Source organism: Suncus etruscus, chromosome 4 (assembly GCF_024139225.1).
Source record: "Suncus etruscus isolate mSunEtr1 chromosome 4, mSunEtr1.pri.cur, whole genome shotgun sequence".
Classification (NCBI taxonomy): Eukaryota; Metazoa; Chordata; class Mammalia; order Eulipotyphla; family Soricidae; genus Suncus; species Suncus etruscus.
In genome coordinates, this window is record NC_064851.1 from 36,856,209 (window position 1) to 36,879,970 (window position 23,762).

The window sequence follows — 23,762 nt, forward strand, 5'->3', positions numbered from 1 at the left end:
ATGCAAAGCAAGCACCTTCATTCCTGTACTATCTTTCTTGCTCCAGGAGGTGAATCTTGATTTGAGCATTGGAAAAATTTGAGGCTAGAGAGATTGTATAGTAAATAGGGCAAGGCTTTGCCTGTGTCAAACCTGCATTTGATCCCCAGCATCCCATAAGGTTTTCCCAAGCCTTCCAGGAGTGATTCCTGAGTGCAGAGCCAGGAGTAACCCCATAGCATCTCTGTGTGTGGCACCAAAATTTAAACAACAAATTTAAAAAGTGGGAACTGTTTAAGTAGGGTTACTGAAGAATGTGTGCTTTGGTTAGAGTGAGCAAAGACATAGAGGATTAAAAAAACGTGGCAAGCTAAGGAAAAGGAAGTTATTCATTATGACTAAATGATAGAAGGTCAGAGATGGTGGTAGGAAAAAGGGAGATTGTATATTAAAATAGACTTAGACTAAGAAATAGACCCAAACTACATAATGAAAAGAATTTGAATTTTACACTGTGAACATTAGGAACTCTTAATAGGCTTTGAAATGGGCTCGAAACATGATGACATTTGAGTTCAGATCACTTGGTTAGTGATGTGAAGCTGAGTCACAGTGGAACAAGTGGAATGGAGGCACAAGGCTCAGACTCCCTCCTTCCAGTACTGGCCTTTAAAGATCTGAATCTACATAGTGAAAGTAAGGATGAAGGAAAGACTCTGAAAAGTGAGGAATTCGGAGAATAAAAGCAAGCAGACTGTACTTTACAAATGTGGAGAAGGAGGGGTAATAAAACATGAGAAATGACTTCAAGGTATTTTAGCGTTAGGAGAAGAACAAATTTGAGGGGCCCGGAGAGATAGCACAGCCGCATTGGCCTTGCAAGCAGCCGATCCAGGACCTAAGGTGGTTAGTTCGAATCCCGGTGTCCCATATGGTCCCCGTGCCTGCCAGGAGCTGTTTCTGAGCAGACAGCCAGGAATAACCCCTGAGCACCACTGGGTGTGGCCCAAACCCCCCCCCCCCCAAAAAAAAGAACAAATTTTAGGATGCACATGGATTTTAGGGTGCTTATGGCATATCTGAGAAAGATATCTGATTGGTTGTACTCTATGGATTATCTTTTATTATTCTAGTTATAGGGAAAAATAACCTTGGATGATAAAATAATCTTCCATATTTCCAACCCCCTTTCATCTATATTTCACTACCCTTTTAAAGGCCAACTATTTAGAAAGTATATAGCTATAATAAGTGATATATAATTTCTATAAGAGCTACAGACACTAATAACAGCATTTTATTTGTTTTGAATTAGTAAAAGCCAATAAACTTGTGAAAACAGTGTAACTTTTAAATATCTTATATAACGATCAAACTTTAGAGTCCTATGGGATAGGAGAAAAAAACATAAAATGAGTCTACTAACAAGGTTGCACTAAGTAAATAACAATTTTATCCTAAACTCCTTTAAGTAGATATAAAAAGTTAGAAATATACTCAGTAGTATGAAATGTACATATTGTGAAAAATATGAATTGTTTCTAATACATTCCATTGTCTCACTTTAGACAAATGCTTAAAGTCTCAACCTATGATATAAATTAGGGATGATTAGATAATGAATGTATTGTTTATTTCAGTTGCATAGTTCAATGATTCCAATGAATTTATTAAAAGAAATGATATAGGGGCCGGAGAGATAGCATGGAGGTAAAGCGTTTGCCTTGCATGCAGAAGGACAGTGGTTCGAAACCTGGCATCCCCTATGGTACCCCGAGCCAGCGATTTCTGAGCATAGAGCCAGGAGTAACCCCTGAGTATTGCCAGGTGTGACCCCCCTCAAAAAAACAACAACAACAACAAAAAGAAATGATATATATTTAGCAAGTAGCAAAACTCTGGAGTAAATTGTAGAAAGTTATCACCAAAATCTTTGAGTAGGGAATTTAAAAGTGATCCTCAGTGTATGAAAATATAAGGTAATATATTAGGATTTGTTTTTTTATCTAAGCTTAAAGTTAATCTCTGAATTTTGACCTACATAACAAATTTATAAATCACTCTGTTGATCTTTAAAATATTGGTTATTTGGGGGCCGGAACGATAGCAATGTGGTAGGGCGTTTGCCTTGCATGAACCTGATTCAATTCTCAGCATTCCACATGATCCCTGAAGCCTGCCAGGAGTGATTTCCTAGCACAGAGCCAGGAGTAACTCCAGAGCATGGCTGGATATGGCCCAAAAACCTAAATCAGTCAGTCAATCAATAAAATGTTGGTTATTAAGGAAGAACATTAGATATGAGATATTCTACTCTTAAGTAAAATTATTAGCATTAATTTTTAGTAATTTAAAAGTTGCTATAAATGTTAATACTTTTGAATTTTTTGATGTTTTATAATCTTTTCATTCCTTAAAGCTTTAAAAATCATTAATAGACCTTTCTCTTGCTTATATATATATATATATATATATATATATATATATATATATATATATATATAAATTTTGTTTTGTTTTGTTTTGGGGCCTCACCTGGTGATGCTCAGGGGTTACTCCTGGCTATGGGCTCAGAAATTGCTCCTGGCTTTGGGAACCTTATGAGAAGCCAGGGAATCAGTCCTAGGCTAGAATGCCTTATCACACCACCCACAGGCAGCCCATTCTCTTGCTAATATTGAAGTTTATTGCTATAATAGAATTGTAAATGGTTTCTTTAGTATATAAATACACTTAAATTACCTTTTTTTTGGGGGGGGTCACACCTGGTGCTCAGGGGTTGCTCTGGGGACTATATAGGATTCGAACCACCCTCTGGTCTATCCAGGATCAGGAAGGCAAATGCCCACTGCTGTGCTATCTCTCTGGCCCCTCCACCTTAAATTATTTTCAATCAATTTCTTTATTTTATCTGTAATAATTTATCAATTATTTAATTTCTTGAGTAATGTGATGGAGAGGTGAAAGTCATCTTCATATAGTTTATAGTCTATGGAAGGTTTTGGTAAATAAAAACAGTCACAAGAACATTGAGTGAAGTATATGATAAAATGTTTCCTATGATAAGTGTCTATTTAACTTTTCATTTGTAATGTAAATTAGATTCAGTAATGTTCTGTATCTATGCAGATTAATTCTGAATCAGATTTGGGAATCTTTCAAAAAGAGAAATGCATTAATTGACAATTGATGGTGATAAAAGATGCACTAGCATTTTGACAGTGCTGTCTTAGACAATCCAGTGTATATCCCATATCTTCATCTGACTTGCTTTAACTTGTTATAAAGTCTCAAAATTTTAGCCAAAGTGTAAAGTTGTGTTTCCTGTTATTTTTTCAGTCTTTGTTCTCAAATTTTTTTTTAAGTTCTTTTTGGGCCACACCCCTTTGATGCTCAGGGATTACTCCTGGCTCAACGCTCAGAAATTGCTCCTGGCTTGGGGGGACCATATGGGACTTCGGGAGATCGAACTGCAGTCCTTCCTTGGCTAGCGCTTGCAAGGCAGACACCTTACCTCTAGTGCCACCTCTCTGGCCCCTATTTTTTCAGTGTCTTATCAAACCCTTATTTTCTTATAAGGCAATTGTTCAAACCTTTATTTAAGACCTCACTAAGTATATTCTCACCTGGACTTAGCCATAAATATTTTAAAATTCTACTTCATACTATTAGTAAAATCTCTGCTACACAATTGTTTTAATTAATTTTATTGTAGTTAAGATAACATGGTTACAATAACATTTATGTTGATGTTTGTCCTGTACACAATTACTGCCTCTCCTTTACTGCCTTTGACTGCCCAGGACCATCCACCACTGTCTTGCTGTCACTCCTAGTCACCTTTTTCCTTTTCTCTTGCTCAGTCACTTAAACTCAGTAAAATTACAGTTTTGTATTTGAGTCCAAGAAATAGTTGCCATTAGATACTGTTCATTCCTTTGCTTTGTTTATATACCACATATAAGTGATATAAGTGATATCATTTAATATTTGTCCTTTTTTAGCTAATTTCTCTCAACTTGACCTCCTCTGACTTTACCTAAGTTGTAGCAAAAGGCAGTATTTAGCTGAATAGTAGTCTATTGTTACATACATACTACAATTTCTTTGTCACCTCATTTATAATACGAAACTTGGATTCTTTGTATAAATTGGCAATTGTAAAGAACACTGCACTGAATATAGGTTTGAATGTACTTTTTTTCAAATTAATACTTTTGTGTTCTTAATATAAAAGCCAAAATTAGAATTGCTGGGTCATACCTATAAATTTTCAAAGAGGCTGCATCAGTTTATATTCTTACTATAGTGTAATGAATGAGAGTTTTTTCACAGGATCCTTGCCAACAGTGATTGTCTTCATTTTGTTTTTGCTCCTAGGCCAATGCTCAGGGCTTACTTTCTGTGGACTTTATGCAGAGCTGGGGATCAAACTATGTTTGGCTGTTTGAGGGAAGCACTTTAATTCAGCCCTGTACTATCTTTCTAGACCTCTAGAGTTCTCTCTCTCTCTTCTCTCTCTCTCTCTCTCTCTCTCTCTCTCTCTCTCTCTCTCTCTCTCTCTCTCTCTCTCTCTCTCTCGTTATTTGCCTGATGTGAGTTCTCTCTCTCGGTTATTTGCCTGATGTGAGTTGATACCTATTGTTTCTATTTGCATTTCCCTGGTAAGAAGTGTCCATAAATACTTTTTCACATGGCCATTGGCCATCTGTGTTTTCTCTTTTGTGGTCTCTCCCAACAGGAGCATTCAATTGATACTAGGGCATAAGGACAGCTGCATGTGCCCTGCTATGCTCAGGACCACCAGAACCATACTCATGGTGTTTAGGGACCTCCAAGATCATATCTAAAGATAGTGACTTACCTCTAAGGCTATATCAGAGATGATAGAGGGAACATTTGTGCTAGGTATCAAACCTGATTTACTTATACCCTAATCCCTATATTGTCTCTCTGGTCTGCTGTTGATAAGTAGGTGACCACATAGAATCAGTGGTATATAATCTGCAAATCTGAAAGAATGTTTGTATAGATATTATAAATTTTGTAGAAACCATTTCTGCCAATAAGTTAAGCAATTCGTTTCCTTCCTTCCTTCCTTCCTTCCTTCCTTCCTTCCTTCCTTCCTTCCTTCCTTCCTTCCTTCCTTCCTTCCTTCCTTCCTTCCTTCCTTCCTTCCTTCCTTCCTTCCTTCCTTCTTCCCTCCCTCCCTTCCTTCCTTCCTCCCTTTTTCCTTCCTTCTTACTTTCTCATTATTGTTTTTTTTCTTTCTTATAATTTTATTTTTCCAGTTTTATTATTAGTATCTTTATTTAAACACCTTGATTACAAATATGATTGTACTTGGGTTTCAGTCATGTAAAGAACACCCCCCTTCACCAGTGGAATATTCCCACCACCAATGTTCCAAATCTCCCTCCTCCCCACCCCACCCCCACCCGCCCTCCCCCCCACCCCACCCCCACCCGTACTCTAGACAGACTTTCCACTTCCCTCATTCGTTCACATTGTATCTTGTAGTTGTATTTAAAGAAATTTACTTAGAGAAATGTGAGGGAAGAGGAAAGGGAGAGATACATAGCCAGGAGAGAAGATGGGCTTTTGTAGTGTGAGAAAAGCTAGCACCTACATTTTAATCCCATTACAGTTAGTTCAATAGGGACCATGAAAAATAACTAAGGAGGACTAGGATCCACCCTTTAGGATGTGATCTTGAAGTTGCTAAGGCATAGTTCACCCATAGTATGACATAGAAATGAATGTTGTCATTTTTAAGTCTTTTAGTCATTTTTGATTGGTATCTATTTTGAGTGTCTGCTTCTTATCAGGTGTTATGTTACTTTGCAAATACAAATAAGCAACTAAATGTACAACTTATTTGGGTCCCTGGGTTCCTGTTCTTTAGTTGTGGGGGACAGATACCTATGATAAAAATGTACATTGCTAAATGAGTGTTCAAGATTGATATTAGGGTAAAACTTCAACATAGGAGTTCTAAAGGAATAGGAATAGAAATTCAGAGGTCAAGGTTAGAGAGAAAACAATGGGAGTAAACTTCCCTTGCACTCAGCCAGTCTTCATAGATGGGATTCATGTATTTAGGAAAAAGACTAAAGAGGTGTTCTTGCTCCTTTGACCATGTGAGTTTATAGTTACTTTGTTTTTCTTTCTTTTTAAAGTATTCATCTTTTTTAAATTTTTTTTATAAAGATTGTAGCCATCTGCTGATCTTTCTTATTTTCTCTAACCATTTAGATCAGGGATCTCAAACTCGCAGTCGTTTGCGGTCCTCCGTACAACATTTTGTGGCCTGCGGCTGGCCTTCAAATATCGCAGTATTCGCGATTATTCGCTTACTGAATAATTGCAATAAAAATCGCATTAGTAAGAAAAAAATCGCATTAAACATTCGCATACCCCGAGCAGTTCCGTTGGGGTATGCAGATGTTTAATGCGATTTTTTTTTCTTACTAATGCGATTTTTTTATTGCGAATATTCGGTAAGCGAAATCCCTTATGCGGCCTTGCATCACCTCAACTTTGCCTCCTGCGGCCCCCAGGTAAATTGAGTTTGAGACCCCTGATTTAGATGATATGGTCCTCCAAATCCTGTGCACTTTTGTCTTTCTATTTCGATTTTGATAAAAATTTAATTGATACACTCAATTCTGCTTCCTTAGTAGTTTTAGCTAAGAGCTAATAAGCACAACAAAGAATGCCACATTAAAGCCCACCATAAATTCAACCACAAATAGGCTGTCAACTGACTTGACAATTCTGTCAAATCTGATCACCTAAGTTACAATCTTTATTTTCTTTTTGTGAAACTTTCACATCTCCTATGTCTTCTTATTTATTTGTTTTGTTTTGTTGTTGTTTGTTTTTTTGGGGCCACACCCAGCGGCACTCAGGTTAATCCTGGCTTTGTACTCAGAAATCACTCCTGGCAGTGTAGGGGGACCATATGGATGCTGGGGATTGAACCTAGGTCAGCCACATGCAAGGCAAATAACCTACCTGCTGTCCTGTCACTTTGGCCTCATATTCTTCTGTTTTGGGGCCACACCTGGTGACACTCATAGGCTACTACTGCCTATGCGCTCAGAAATTGCTCTTGGCTTGGGGGACCACATGAGACGCTGAGGATCGAACCGTGGTCCATCCTAGGTCCATCCTAGGTCAGCCACATGCAAGGCAAATGCCCTGTCACTTGTGCCACCACTCCACCCCCATATTCATTTCTTTTTTTGTGGGGTCTTACCCGGCAGCGCTCGGGGTTCCTCCTAGCTTTACACTCAGAAATCGCTTCTGGCAGGCCCCGGGGGACCATATGGGATGCTGGGATTCGAACCACCATCCTTCTGCATGTAAGGCAAACACCCTACCTCCATGCTATCTCTCCCGCCCCCCCCATATTCATTTCTAATAAAGCAATTATCAGTTCCATTTTCCTATATTATATCACATACCGTATTGATGTTTAGTGATTTAAAACAATGACATTATTTACTTTGCTCAGGAAATTGTGATTTTTGGCAGGGGTCCACAAAGAAGATAGTTTTACTGTTTGACATTAGCTAGCTTCATCAGAATAAAGTCTATAGAACTAATTTTTAGCTAATAGTAAACATTCTTTATACTTCCAGAAACATCAGTTTTGCCATTTTAGGAATGTAATCCTGCAGGATGCTGGATTATGTCCATTGTGCTCATGAGAGGACTGACAGACTTATGTGTTCGGTTTACTTTGCCTAATTGCGTTCAGATCCAATTAATAAGTGTAATTAGAATTGATACTTTTGGGGCCGGGCGGTGGCGTTAGAGGTAAGGTGCCTGCCTTGCCTGTGCTAGCCTAGGACGGACCGCGGTTCGATCCCCCGGCATCCCATATGGTCCCCCAAGCCAGGAGCGACTTTTGAGCGCATAGCCAGGAGTAACCCCTGAGTGTCACCGGGTGTGGCCCAAAAACCAAAAAAAAAAAAAAAAAAAAAAAAGGAAAAAAGAATGGATACTTTCTCTTTGCTGCATAGTATTACTTTGTATATCTCATTTTATTCATTTTCCTCTTGATGATGTGGTAAGTTTCTATTTGGATTTGACAATAGCAAGGGTCCAATAAACATTCTGACATGAATTTTGTTGAACTTATATCTATATATTTCTGTTGATTACATACCGAGTTAAATAATCCACTGTAGTATTTTCTTTTTGTTTTTGTTTTTTGTTTTTTGGGTCATATCCGGCACCGCTCAGGGGTTACTCCTGGCTCTATGCTCAGAAATCTTCCCTGGCATGTTACACCCCACTCAGGAAGGGCACACATCAAAAGTGTTGCACTCCTGAAAAAGAATTATTTGCCAAAAAGGCCCGCTTAGAGCAGTCAAATCAGTTGACCCTTTGCGTGGATTGTTTGGCCATAATTCTAAAGTGGCTGTAACTATCTCTCTCTTTATTTTTGACCATTATTAGAAATCAGGCCTTAGTAATTCTTTCTAACAAAGGAGGACAGTACAAATCCCGCCAAAAGTCTCCCACTGACCAGCTCTCTCTGATCTTTGCTACCTTGGCGCCAAGATCATGTTTTTTCCCAAAACTTAGCTCATAGTAAAGCAATTTTTAGTTTTCCCCAAAACTCTAAAACATTTCTCTCTCTTCCCACTTCCCTGAAAATTACCTGTTTTCTCCTGCTTACCCAAAACAAAGCTAACCCACAACAAAACTGCCTTTCACCTTCAGTATCAGTTCTTTAATATGCAGATTTTAGCCACCTCTTTCATTCTGTTTCCCTATCTCCCACTTTCTTTGATGTCCAAAATTACACCCCGCATTCCAGAGCTCAACCTTTAAAAGTTACCCAGCTCAAAAAATAAATTTGTCTTCGTCTTTCTAGACGCAAGTCCCCATGCATTCTGTGTGGTCTCATTTATTTCATATTTCATAATTCATTATTTGATATTCGCCTCTTCGTGCTCCCGCTTGACTCTCAGTAGGAAAATGAACTCACTAAGGTTATGCTTAGGAACTTTTTATCCCATCAGGATAAAACAGTCCGCAGCACTGGCAGGCACGGGGACCATATGGGATGCCGGAATTCGAATCACTGTCCTTTAGCATGAAAGGCAAACAAATGCCTTACCTCCATGCTATCTCTCCAGCCCCCACTGTAGTATTTTTATCAACAATAATTTTCTTTTCTTTTATTGAAACCATTATGATCTACAAAGTCCTTCATAGTTGAATTTCAGATATACAGCGAATCAGGGCCATTCCCACCACCAGTGTTGACTTCCCTTCACCAACAATCCCCTAATGCATCCTATACCGCCACCATTTGCCCTTGGTCTGCCAGTATAACAGGCCCATTTAAGTTTCTATTTTTTTAAGTTTAGGTCTCTTGATTCTATTGTCATTGACTTTGGCTTGGATATTTAGTTCTGATCTTTTTTTTTTTCCCCACCAATGCACCAGAGACCACTTGGCCCTGGCCCCAATCCTTTCTTTTTTTTTCCTCTTAATTTTGTAGAAAAAATTCTGTGATGGCCGAAAAATAAACCCTGCACTAGCACAACTAAAAAAAACTTTATAGAAAAATGCAGAAATATGAGGTAAAACAAAGTAATCTGTGTCCCAAGGTTCTATGAAAAAGTCAGGAGCCCCTATTTAAATAATAAAAAAGAAAAGAAAATAGAAAAGAAGAAAAAGTAACAAACAAAAATAGGATTGGTGGTGGCAGATTTTTTTTTAATTTGCATAGCCGAAGCAAAAGTTGGGTAAAATAGAAAGGAAAAACCTTTGGCCTAAAAATAGGGAGACCCTACCCATGAAGCATTCTACAATAAGACCAACTACAAGTTCTGAGCATACTAAGTTGTATAACCCTACAGTCTTTATTTTCTTCATGGTCCTAGTAAACGTTCTTTTCAATCAGAGTTGTCACAGTAAGGCATCAATAATTTCTAAAGTAGTTTAAACAGTTTGCTCTATTACCAATATTTTTGTCTATTACTAATATTTTTGTGTGTTGAAATTTATCTTTTAGTTTTGTAAAAATTAAAATATTTATTGCTATGATATCTATTTTGTTTTTTGGCTTTGGTATCAAGCTTTGAACTCACTAATATTTCCAGCTCTTCCCCCTTTTTTTATTTCTACGTACTTGCATATATGTAGATATTTATATTTTTCATTTTTGTAGGCTGATATCCATTCCTACCTATTTTAACAAGCATTATCAAAAACCCTAGAGCTCTCTCTGTTTCTGTACTTTAACCTTAAATTCTGTCATGGCTTTCCTTCTCTATAAGTGTTTCCCCAAGAGAGTAACATACTCTATTATTTCAAATATTGCTACTTCCTATTACTTCTTATCATTGTGACCAATTCATATTTCTCTTTGTTTTCTAAGCATATTTAATTTTTATTGCATGTTGTCCCCTAGGGAATCAAACTGAGGACATTATCTTTACTGTTCCCATATTTAGGTGAAAAAGGAAGAACTTCCCTAGTCATGGATGCCAAAAATATTGGGAGTTGTCATAGATTCCTTGGTTTTCCTTATGTTCTATCTCTCCTTGGTGAGTGGGTGTTGTCAATGATTTGTTCTCTCACAGTTTTATTACATGTAGTTTAATTTAGATTTTTATTCCCTTTTGCAAAATATTATAAGATTATTTTTTAATACTTACTGGGGCTTTATTTTTTTTAGCCATCTCCCAAGTACAACTGGTTATTCCCTGCTTAAGATTTTTATTGTACTCCACTGTGTATAGGGTAAATGTTTATAGTATGGCACATTATAACTCATGATTTAGTTTTTTTTTTTTTTTTTGGGGGGGGGGGGTCATTCCTGGCTCAGTGCTCAGAAGTCGCCCCTGGCAGGCATGGGGACCATATGGGATGCCAGGATTCGAACCTCCATCCATCCTGGATCAGTTGCTTGCAAGGCAAATGCCCTACCCCATGCTATCTCTCCAGCCCATGATTTAGTTCTTTTAGTGTGTTGATTTTCCTCTGATCACACTTATTTTAAGACACAATAAGACATTATTACAACTGTTATTGTTTTGATATTGGTATAGACTTAACACTAAAGTCATAGCATTCAGTAGTATTCCCAAACACAGAAACATCCCCCTTTTTTGAGGGGTTGCACAACTGGTGTTGCTCAGTGTTTTGGCACTATTGGGGGGCTGACAGCATATAGTGAGTAATGAGTAAGCTGAACCTGGATAAACTACATGCAAGACAAGCATGATATCCACTGTACTGTAGCTCTGGATTCACTCCATGTTTTTATTTTCTAAAATTTCTACTCATGCTGCTTTCTGCTTAGGAGTCTCTTTTATCTCTTTTCTTTGCCTGGTTAACCCTTTATTATATCCTTTATAGATTATTTCAATCTTTATATTTTTACAAGTGTATATTCTGATCTTTCCTCCCTAAATTAAAAATACCCAGTTAGATATTTTCTTTTCTTTTTTGAGCTTTCATATTTGAGTTTATTCTTCATTTAACTTTTAAAACAATACTATAGTTGAATTTGAAAACAAAACAATTGCAAGTAGTGAGTATATCAGATAGTCCTTCACTCATTCACTACTGCACATAAAATGCCAGCAGTGTAACTCACTGGCCCCATTAAGAGGTCTGACACTGATCACCACCTCTGGGATGATGCTCATCATCTTCGTATGCTTCTCCATTGTAACGGCGCTGTCTTTCCTGATTTGGATCAAAGTCCACCAGTTCTACCTGGTCCATTTCATCAGTTTCTTCTACTTCCTTTCAGGAAGGAGTTTTTCCAGCAGAGAGAGTTTATCAGGAGAGAGAAAGCCATTCTCAGGAAAGTTTACCTTAAACTCAATGATTAGGCGACCCTTTTCATATGGTCTACGGTAAATTGGCATGCCTTCATTTAGCACACACTTGATATCTCCATGCTTCACAATCTGACCTGGATAAGAGGTGATTACTATAGTTCGGTTGTCAAGAGTAGATATTGGCTTCTGGAAGCCACACAATGCTTCAACCAACTGTATGTCCATGCACATGAAAAGGTCTTCTCCTCGCCTAGTAAAAACAGCATGATCCTTCTGATCTAAAACGATAATAATGTCTCCTGGCTCCAGTCCTGGTTCTTGGTCTCCTTCACTGTGGAATGTTATCTTCTGGCCATCTTTCATGCCTTTGTCAATATGAACTTCCAGAATCTTCTTCTCTCGGACTGTCTTTCTTCCATTGCAGCTTTTACATCTGTCTTTAGGACTGATCCGTTCCTCGTGACCCTGGCATTCCACGCACACAGACTGAATTTGCTGAACCATCCCAGGTCCTATCTGATGAATTCTTATTTGCATTCCAGTACCTTGGCAATTGGGACAGCATTATACTGCTCCTTTCTTACCACCTCGGCCTTCACATTTGTCACAGATCACATTCTTCTAAGGTTACAGAGAGCTGATGCACAACATTTTTACCTCTTCTTTCTCTCTGCATCCTTCCTCCTCCAAAAAACATATCAAACATGTCCATGGGGAAGCCGAACCCGCTACCTGCTCCACCTTCTTTAATTGCCTGTTCGCCGCCTTTGTCATATAAATCCCTTTTCTTAGCATCAGAGAGTACTTCATAAGCTTGAGAAATCTGTTTAAACTTCTCTCCTTCATTTTGATTCTTATCTGGATGATACTTCAAGGCTAGTTTCCGGTAAGCCTTTTTCAATTCTTCCTGGGTAGCATTGGGTTTGACCCCCAAAACATCGTAATAAGTGGTTTCTTTCACCATTTTCTATAGCCGGCGAGGCCGGTGTTGACGACCCACGGGGTCAGCTTTCCCTTAGTCTCTGAGGCGGGCGGGCGGGCAAGGCGGCGTTCTGGAAAGTTCCCCCAGTTAGATATTTTCATGGGAATAATGTCACATTTTAAAATGTACCCTTCCTTCCTTCCTTCCTTCCTTCCTTCCTTCCTTCCTTCCTTCCTTCCTTCCTTCCTTCCTTCCTTCCTTCCTTCCTTCCCTCCCTCCCTCCCTCCCTCCCTCCCTCCCTCCCTCCCTCCCTCCTTCCTTCCTTCCTTCCTTCCTTCCCTCCTTCCCTCCCTCCCTCCTTCCCTCCCTCCCTGCCTCCCTCCCTCCCTCCCTCCCTCCCTCACTCCCTCACTCCTTCCCTCCCTCCCTCACTCCTTCCCTCCCTCCCTCACTCCTTCCCTCCCTCCCTCACTCCTTTCCTTCCTTCCTTCCTTGGGACACCTGTCCTAGGCTAGCGCACGCAAGGCAGATACCTTACCGCTTAGGCTACTGCTCTAGCCCCTATTTTTTGGTTTGTTTGTTTTTCAGCCACACCTGGTGACGCTTGGCTATGTGCTCAGAAATCGCTCCTGGCTTGGGAGGACCATATGAGACACTGGGGAATTGAACCGCTGTCCATCATAGGCTAGCACATGCAAGGCAGTTGCCTTACCGCTTGTGCCACAACTTTGGCCCCTACATTCATTTCTAATAAGAATTGGTAGCCATCTGCTGGTAATAGAAAAGATGAGTGATGTCCATGGAGATAATTGTTGACAAGTACTTCAAATTTAGACCAATGTTTATTTGTTGTCTTAGAAGCAGTGTTTAATAAGAAGCTAAGGTCTCAAGTATTGTGAACTTGACTCTGACACAGATCAAAAGAAAATTATTTTACATAATTGAAAATAATTAGAATAGCAGTGAATATCATTTTTGCTGCTGCTTGTCAGCATGGGAGATAAGTTCCCATTATACAGTAGTCACTGTCCTTCCTGGGTGGGAGCTGCAACAGATTTGTCTTGCCTTCTTTGATTTCTGCCATTACTGAGTTTTCCAAATCTCCTTTTCACTTTATAGTGTGCCCAGCTATTAGATCCTTTTTCGTTTGTTGCTTTTCAACTATTCCCTGGACTAGAATATATACTAAAGTGTAACCTCATTTATATCTTTCCATAAAAGGAAGGAACTTATATGATATCTCATAGGACACCCAATAAACTAGGCATCAAGGATCATGATAATTTGTAGAAAAGTTTTTTCATGCAACTCTGAATGTAATATAAATGTTTTAAGAAAAAAAGATGATGGGAAATAACTTCAGTGCCCAAAACTGACAAAATTAGTATCCAGAATAAAGAAATATAAGTCAGAAAGAAAAAACTGCAAAAGAAAAATATTATCAAGGATATAAATAAATAACTGAAGATGAAATTGTGACAGTTGACATGAAAAGGTATTTCTCTTTATGAGAATCAGTAAAATGTGATCTAGAATGAGATGAGATTATTAATGTGATCAAGTTACACTGTACCTAATTGGGCACGCATATTGAGTGTAAAAGTGGTAGTCACATCTGAGTTGATGAATGTAGTTGTGTTTCTTTTCTTTCATTTTTTAAATAGTAATATCTTTAAGCACCATGATTACAAATATGTTTGTAGTTGGGTTTCACACAAAAAGAACACCCCCCCTTCAACAGTGCAACAGTCCTACCACCAATGCCCCACCCCCACCTCCCCCAGCCCTGCCTGTATTCACCGCATTCTACTTCTCTCACTCATTACCATTGATAGTTGTTACCATTGTACCAATGATAGTTGTTTGTGTAGTTGTTTCTCTAACTACTCACACCACTCTTTGTGTATATTTCTTAAAACTGAAAATGGATATAATCTAACCCAGGAATTTCCCTTCAGGTGTCTTCTAATAGGTATGTTTATAAATGTTTAAAAGCAGGTATAACTTATGATCCTTCTATCCCACCTTCCCTTCTTCTCTTCTCCTTTCTTCCTTTCTGTCCTCTCTCCATCCCTCCCTTTTTTTCTTTTTCCTATGTTCAGGGTTTACTCCTGGTTCTGTACTCAGGAACCTCTCCTGGCAGTGCTTTGGGGACCATATGGGATGCTGGGGATTGGACCTATGTCAGCTTTGTGCAAGGCAAGTGCCTTACCCACTGTATTGTCTCTGACCTCTGCAAGTTATAAATTTTATTAAAATGGCAAAGATACGAAGAAATTGAAACCTTTAGTCATTGATGATAGAAATTTAAAATGGTTGCCATTTTGGAAAGAGTTTGGCAGTTTCTCAAAATGTCAAGCATCAAATTTTCATATCCTAATACTTTTAGAAATCTAAGAGAGGTACATTGCCTACAAAACTTATTCCTGAACGTTCAAAGCAATATTATTCATAAAACCTATAAAAAGAAAACAAGTAACTAGAAAAGATAGAATAGTATTCCCCAGTAAAATGTAACTAGGTATTGTTAGAGGCGAAATTGTGGATTAACATCAAAAACATTGAAATGAAAAAGAAGTATACAAAAGTCCACACCCTGTATGCTTTCTTAATATGAAAAGAAAGGCAAATCTTCTGACATAAAAAGTAGATTAGTGGATTCCAGGACTGAGATGGGAATAAAGACTGCAAGTAGACTTAAGATCCTAAAATTAAGTTTGTTCATTATACAGATTTTCTTAAAATTTATTGAATTTGTACACGTAAACCTGTTGGATGTCATATTATGTAAGTTACTCTCATTGAAGCAGTTTAAAATGATTAATAATTGGTAGCATTATAACCATTGTAGCTTGAGATGATAGACCAACACTTATTTTAATATATCGGAAATGAACAGAGACATATTAGGCAACATATAAAATGGGAAATGCTTGCACACACACAAGAATGAGATGTGCCTTATTAACAAAGAGATAGGACTCAAAGGATTGAGCACAAACTTGAACACCTCCAGGAGTCACTCCTGAGCAAAGAACTGGGAGTAACCCTGTGGTTTGTGGCCTCCAAACAATCCAAAAAGTGCTTATTATCATATTCTTTGTAATAGTGGAAGCTGGAAATAACCTAAATATCCAGTAGTGAAAACCATTTAGTATTGGATATTGATAAAAATAACTTACGAAAGAACACAAGGGACATCATACTATTTAAGTCTATTTTAAAGAGAAATACTTTATTTGTTCTCTCTGAAAATATGTATAGGTAAAGTTTGAAAAGTATTTGAAGATCAGGGCCAAGTACAGTGCTTAGGGCTAATGGTGGGCATGTAGCTGACAAGTTCTGTTACTGGCATCACATGGTACCCTAAGCATCACTACATGTAACCCTTGATGTAGTCTCTGTCTCCCCTGGACCATGGGGCCTGGCACTGTACATTTAGCTTCTTCCTTTGAAGTGAGAATCCATTCAGATGCTAATTGTTAGCCCTAGGTCTGGAAGCTCTGCTTGGGAAGCCTGATGTAAAGACTGCAGCCAAATTTAGACTAGGAATTGTAGGGGGGGGCAGGGTGTAGCCTTGCATATGTGTGACCTAGGGGCACAATAATATCCCCCCATTACTACAAAAACAAGAACCCCAAGCCCATGTAAGAATAGTTACTTTAGGGTTCAGAAAAATAAGGATTAATTTCTGATTTCTAAAATGAAGATAATCTTTAATATTAATTTGACTATATTTAAAAATAGTAATGTATGTAAATTTTAAAATAAAAGGGCATTCAATTTGAAGCAACTATTTTGAATATACCACTCAGTGGGAGAATAAGAATGAATCATTTATTGATTATATTCTTTTTTTTTTTTTTGGTTTTTGGGCCACATCCGTTTGACACTCAGCGGTTACTCCTGGTATGCACTCAGAATTCACTCCTGGCTTGGGGGGACCATATGGGACTCCGGGGGATCGAACCGTGGTCCTTCCTTGGCTAGCCGCTTGCAAGGCAGACACCTTACCTCTAGCGCCACCTTCCGGGCCCCTATTGATTATGTACTAAAGGGGTCCTCAAACTTTTTAAACAGGAGGCCAGTTCACTGTTCCTCAGACCATCGGAGGGTCTGACTATAGTAAAAACAAAACTTATGAACGAATTCTTATGCACACTGCATATATCTTATTTTGCAATGAAGAAACAAAACAGATACAAATACAATATGTGGCCCGCGGGCCATAGTTTGAGGACCACACACTCAACTTCCTCTTGAATGGAGATTCAAAGTTATTACCATATCAGTTTCAGGTTATGTAAAATAATTGCTGAAACTGGAAATTAATGTATTCATGTGTGCACATACATACATATATGCAGATACATAGCAGAACAGTAGTATTTATAGATACTTTTAAAGTTTTACTGTATTTTCTGGAAGTTGTGATTGTTATATATGTACGTGTATATACTTATAGATATATACAAGAATATACTAGTATATATACAAGAATATACTAGTATATATACAAGAATATATCATAGTAACATTATTTGCAGGGGCAGCTTTTTTAGGGTTCTTCAATTAATCATTCTTGAGTTATTGAGACCTTGGTAGTAATTCCAGTATTGGATTACTGAATTAACTTTCTCTCTCTAATATGGAAATTGAAAGGTCACTACTGCAAGATCTTAGTTTTAGTTATCTTTTCTGCCCATATTTTACATCAAGAACCTTTGATGTAACCATCCAAACAATTAATTTGAATTAGTCAGCCATTTTTTGAAATGAGACTAGAATGTCCTTATAATTCTCAGAGCTTTCACATCAAGGAAATTATTGTGAATATTCCCTTGATAGAAGTAGCTCTTCTGTGGGTTCTAAGATTTTATATGCCCACACTTTAAAGTCACAGCTGCAGGAAGCTGATATTTTTCAGATGAATATTTATATTTTAATACTTTATACATATTTTCAGTCTAACTGGAACCACCACCAGTAGTGTTTAAGGAGCCTGGGTTTACTTTGAACACAGGGCCCCTTCATTTGAGGGGATTCTAGTATTTCAGCTTCTTTAACTTCATAATAAATCACCCTTGGAACCTCTAATTTCAATTTTCTTTGAGGATTTTTTGACACCCTTTCCTTTTTGCAAGTCTCTAAGGAACAAATACATTTTCCCTTGGTTTTTGGAAGTGGAACTTCTTCACAATACCACATTCTCATTTTGTCAATATCTAAATCTTTGTCAGTATCTAAATTTTGTAGGTCTCCTGAAACAGCTACTTTTCTCTTATTGAGTCTAGAGGGAAAAGTAATGTCAGGCTTTGAGTGGATCTTTGAAAATCCCTCATTGACTTGAAGTGAAGATGAAACACCTCCTCTCCAGTGCTGTTGAATGCCCCATTACTTAATCCTACAATGTTTCTTTCAGTAATTTTACATAGAGTCTATGTAGAGCTCCAAGCTAGAGTATCTGTAATTTTATTAAATATTGGTTATATTATAATTGTCTTTGTACATTTTTCTTCCCCCACTTAAGGGCAATTATTAGCCCTTAAAAATTGAGTTTGTGTCCATTATTGAGGTTTTAGTCATCAAAAGAAAAAAGTACAAACATTTTGAGTACAGAAGATTGTCTTAGGTACACATTTGTATTTAGCTCCCAGTTTTCTTTTTTTCCCCATCACTCCCTGCTCTTCTCAGATATTTTCAAAACTTGCTACTTCATTTACTCAATATCTGAGGCCTTCTCTAGCAACTTTATTTAAAAATACAATGTCTTAGGGCAAAAGAAAGCTTACGACCTCCCCAGTACCACCAAGAGTCAGTTCTAAGCAGAGCTGGCTATGGGCCCCAAATTAAATAAGTAAATAAATGCAACACAATATCCATGGGTTGAAGACATAGTTAAACTGGTTGAATGTGTGATTTTTATTTGAGAGGTCCTAGTTCAATTCCCTGCTAACCATGATTCCCAGAGCACCAATAGAAGTAACCCAGAGCACTAAACTCAGGAGTAGCCTCTGCGCATTTACAGGTGTGGTGGAAAGCATAAAACAACCCAAAAAAAATCCCTCAACAATATCGACCTATCCTATTCTACCAAATCTATGGTCCTCTGATTTGGCTTATACATATTGTGAAAATGAAGTAATAATCACATAATTTGTTGTTTGTGTACTTGTCTGCTCTTTTTACTGGGATATATGTCCCAGTGGCCAATATTGTTTACAGGATTTATATTTACTTTGTAACTTCTGTGTTTTCAATATCTAGACTGAAATTTCTGCTGAATGTATGACAAGTGAGTGAGAGACCAAGTAGGCCTGCCCTGTGTGCTTTTGGTTTGCAGCAGTTTTATAAGAAAGGAGAGCTTTGCATAATTTGCATAAACTGTTGATGATATATTTTTTCTGTGTGCTGTTTTAATTTAATCTCCATGATATTACAAAGTTAGTCATGATTGGGTTTTAGACATATAGTTTTTCAATATCAATTCCTTCACCAGTATCCACTTCCTTCTACTAATATCTCCCAATCCCCAACACCCTTTGCTCCTACCCACCACATATCTGCTTATACAAGAGCAGCTTTTCCTTTTCCTTTTTAGTTTTGTACTGTGGTTTACAGTATTACAGCTAATAGGAATTCATACATAAGGAAGCCCTAGTTTTCTCCTTAAAAGCCTATATTTTACCAAGCATAGAATATCTAGGTTTTATGATAAACAGTGTTGGGAAAAACAACACTAAGTACATCTATTGCAAGCATTCAAATGTAATATCAAGTGATATTACTGCCATATATTATACCAGTGTTCCAAGTCCATTAAGATATGAGTAAAAATTATACTAGATTTTCAAGATTTCACTTATATAATTTTTAAGTTATATAATAATTAAATTTATAAAAATTTAATGACAATTCATTAAATCTTTTGTGCAGATTTAAGAGAATATGGGAAACTTGGGGGTAATTTTCCTTTATGTTTTCAAGTGGTGTAAATGGGATAGATTCCTTGAGTAGAATAGTTTCTAATGTGGTTTATATGCAGTTTTATATGAGTTGCATAAAGATAATGTTCTTGAATAATTCTTATTTTACAAGGATTAAAATTGTGTTTTGCATACTGTTGTAAACTAAGGTAATGACAATATTTTTCTGAATTTGTAATTGAAGGCTAAATGGCCCCACTCTGCCACCTTCTGGCAGAATCAAGAGAGGTAAATGTCTTTTAATTCATAATTATAGGTGCATTATTATTATTTTTTGTTTTGTCTGTGTATGAGATTTTTTTTTTTTTTTTTGGTTTTTGGGCCACACCCGGCGGTGCTCAGGGGTTACTCCTGGCTGTCTGCTCAGAAATAGCTCCTGGCAGGCACGGGGGACCATATGGGACACCGGGATTCAAACAAACCACCTTTGGTCCTGGATCAGCTGCTTGCAAGGCAAACGCCGCTGTGCTCTCTCCGGGCCTGTATGAGATATTTTAAATGGGGTCAGTATAAGCGGTAATGTAGTTTTAGAGTGGTCAACTCACAGTGTCAGAGTTTATTAGAAAATGATTCTGCAAGATATAGCTACGCTTTGCTTTTTTCAGTTTCTTGATTAACATTAAACTATCAAATTTGTTAGCTGTTTATCACTATTCAGTAAATAAGAATATTTGGAGAGTGATATGGAATTGGATGTTACTGGGTTGGAGTGGTGGCACAGCGGTAGGGCATTTGCCTTGCACAGGGCTGACCTAAGACAGATCTTGGTTTGATCCCCCAGCATCCCATATGGTCCCTCAAGCCAGGAGCAATATCTGAGTGCGTAGCCAGGAGTAACCCCTGAGCAAAACCGGGTGTGGCTTAAACCCCCCCCCCCCAAAAAAAAAGGATGTTACTGAAATCACTATCAAGTTCATAACTTTTACTAATATTGGATCCTGTAATTACTTACCAGAGGTCTTAATTTAATGGAGAAACCATATGAATAATAACAAACTTCTTAGTACTACATATCATTGTGGGTTTTTTTTTACTTCATTGTATTTGTTTCTATTCAATAAAGAAATCTTAAAGACTTTAAAACTTTAAAAAATGTAGTTTACTTGCCAATGTGATACACTTGAGTAGAGGTAGGAAAATAATTGAAATATAAGATATTGTAGTTTTGTGACTTTTACAATAGACATTATCTGCACTCTGCTCTGGAAAATGAAATAATATTCATCTTCCAAGTAGGTGCTATATAGAATACATATTTCTCTTCAGGTGAGCTAGCTTTTAGGACGAGAGACTTATTCAGTGAACTGGAGTATATATCAGACATGCAGAATCGTCCTTTACATCATAATAACCCTTCACACAAGTGATCTGCTTCTCCCACACCAATTAAATATAGCTTTAGATTTTATATATTCTTATATATTTTATAAGTAAACTCCAAAATATCCAAAATATTTCTATCCAAAATAAAAATAATATTTTATTGATTACAACAAAATAAACATTTCAGTATATCCGGTATTAACAGAAATTAAGGTAAAGAATGATAACCTCATAAAGTAATTTGGCAGTGTGTGTGTAATAAATGGGAGAGGGTATCTAAAGTCCATAATTTCTGTTTGTGACTTATCTCTGACTTGGGATACTGAAATGTATCTGTAATAAAGCTAGAAATTGATAAGAATATACTTCTGGGGGCTGGAGAGATAACATGGAGGTTAGGCATTTGCCTTGCATGCAGAATGACAGTGGTTTAAATCCCTGCATCCCATATGGCCCCCTGAGCCTGTCAGGAGTGATTTCTGGGCATAGAGCCAGAAGTAATCCCTGAGCGCTACTGGTGTGGCCCCCCCTAAAAAAAAAAGAATACATTTCTGAATAACAATGTTGAAGAGATATTTAAAATAATTAATTTTAACTACTGACCTAGTGTTTTAATGAAAATAGTTTGAAAAAGAAATTATGTAGTTTGCAATTTTGCAACAACAGTGCTTAAAGGGTATTGTAGTGGGAAGTACATATTTTGGGAATAAAGAAATAGCTAACATTAAGTAAGGTTACATCATAGGATAGTAGAGGAAGAAAAGCAGATTTAGTTTTGTATAAGTAAAAGAAAAGAAATAATGTAGAGGGTGGGAATAAAAAAGAAAAGACACAATGTAAATTAGAGAAGAAATCAATGAAAATGAAGAAGGAGGATATTTTAAATCCTTAGAAATCTATTAAATTAAAAGTTTAGTAAATAGATATTGAGCCAGTATAGCTGAGAAAAGAAAATACTATACACCAAATCACCCATAGTAGATATACAATTTTTAACATTGCTGTACATTTGGGATGAAAAAGGAATACCATGGAAACTTTTAGATCAAAAAATTTAACAACATGAAGTAGGCCAATAGGACTATAGATTTTGCACTTAAGTGCTTTTCAAAATATGCAAGTAAATATTTTTCATGGCAATAACAAATTACTCTAAAGTTATTTTTTTTATTTGAAGTTTAAGAATCATTCATAGTGTTCTTTTATTTTTTGCATGCTTGGTCTTAAAATACTATTTAAGTTTGACAGATCTCATGGTCCCCCAGCCAACAGTACAAATTAAGTACTTTTTTTTCACATCATAATTATCTAAAATAAATTCATATTGTAAAGTAACTCAATATTTTCATTTTCTTCTCAACTGAGGTAAACTAGGCCCTGTAGGAAAAACTATGCAGCATTGTTATCAGGAGTTTTCTTTTGTCTATCTGAATTTATCCACTTTCTCATAATATAATATTTATTATAAAATCTATTGCTAATAATTTTCTCAAATTAATACTAGTTTTATTCATGAAATTACTTTATACTTAATTTTTAAATTGATGTTTACAGTTAAACAAACAGTGGTGGTATTTTATATGTCTTTATATGCTGCAGTTAAATACGTAAGTTTTTGTAAATGAATGAGTTAACAATTCTTTTAACATGAATTATTTTATGTAAAGAACATGTATCACATAGTTGTCAGGAGGCTTAGTAAGCTGTTATTACTAGTTGATTTGGTTACTTCTTTTGTTTCTCAACATTAGGTGTTTTCAGATACACATTGACATCTAAATTGGTTTGTACCTACAGAGCTGACAGTACTAAAAAACATGGAGTTGTTTATGGCCACATGGTCTAGGAATTTCAAGCACTATTACTAATACTGCTACTTTTGTGAGGTGTACTTTTGGCTGCCAGGACTTCTAAAAGTATGAGAAAGCAGGGGAGTGTGCCCACACTCCAAAAATGTACTGATGATGTCAGACCAAATACTGGCAAATACCAAATACTGGAGTTTTGGTTAGATTGGTAGGTGGTGGACCTGGGCTATTCGCAAAGTGGTAGTTGTGGGTTATGGGTGCAGTAGTCGTGGATGTCCCAGGACAGGACTTGGCCTGCCTCTCTTCCCAAGTTTTCCAGCTTTCAGCTGCTGGCCAGTGTATCCATAATTTTTCATGGATTGGTTTATATCTCTTTGAGAAATGAGTGAGTCTATGGAGCTGGCCAAATGCAAACCTGGTGACTGCATTTACACAGTTAACAATAATTTTAAAAATCACATTCTTACACAGTTTAATCTAGTGATACATTAATCTGATGCATGCTGAGAAATAGTGGTCAGAAAATATAGAAAATTTCATATGTATAATAGAAACAGAAATTCAGAACATATCGTAGTCTCAGATCTCAGCTGAGGTGTTTGTGAGCATTTATTGGCATTTTGGGGCATGATGTATGTACATGCAGAGTGCACAAGTTCAGAATCAAGGTTTCAATAAAATCATGGGATGGAGAACTAGGGAGTATTGCCAGAACATCTTGGATTCTTTATCTATATGAGTTAAATTCTGCTTTTGGATGGCAGACACAGTATGATAGATATTGTGTCTTCAATGTGACTTACCCATCACCAGAACCACAAATGGTCTTTTGAGTCCTGACAGGAGTGATCCCCAAGCACAGACTCAGGAGTAACTCTTGAGCACTGCCAGGTGTGGTTCTAAATAAAAACATTTATGCTTGGTC

General features: G+C 37.1%; 1 protein-coding gene and 1 pseudogene across 1 annotated transcript in view; one reads left to right on the top strand and one right to left on the bottom strand.

Annotated features, from left to right (window-relative positions):
* Nucleotides 1-23,762, top strand: part of PRKACB (protein kinase cAMP-activated catalytic subunit beta) — a 119,761-nt gene that overhangs the window by 6,518 nt on the left and 89,481 nt on the right. The gene's annotated exons all lie outside the window — the stretch shown is intronic.
* On the bottom strand, nucleotides 11,444-12,762 carry LOC126005934 (dnaJ homolog subfamily A member 1-like; annotated as a pseudogene).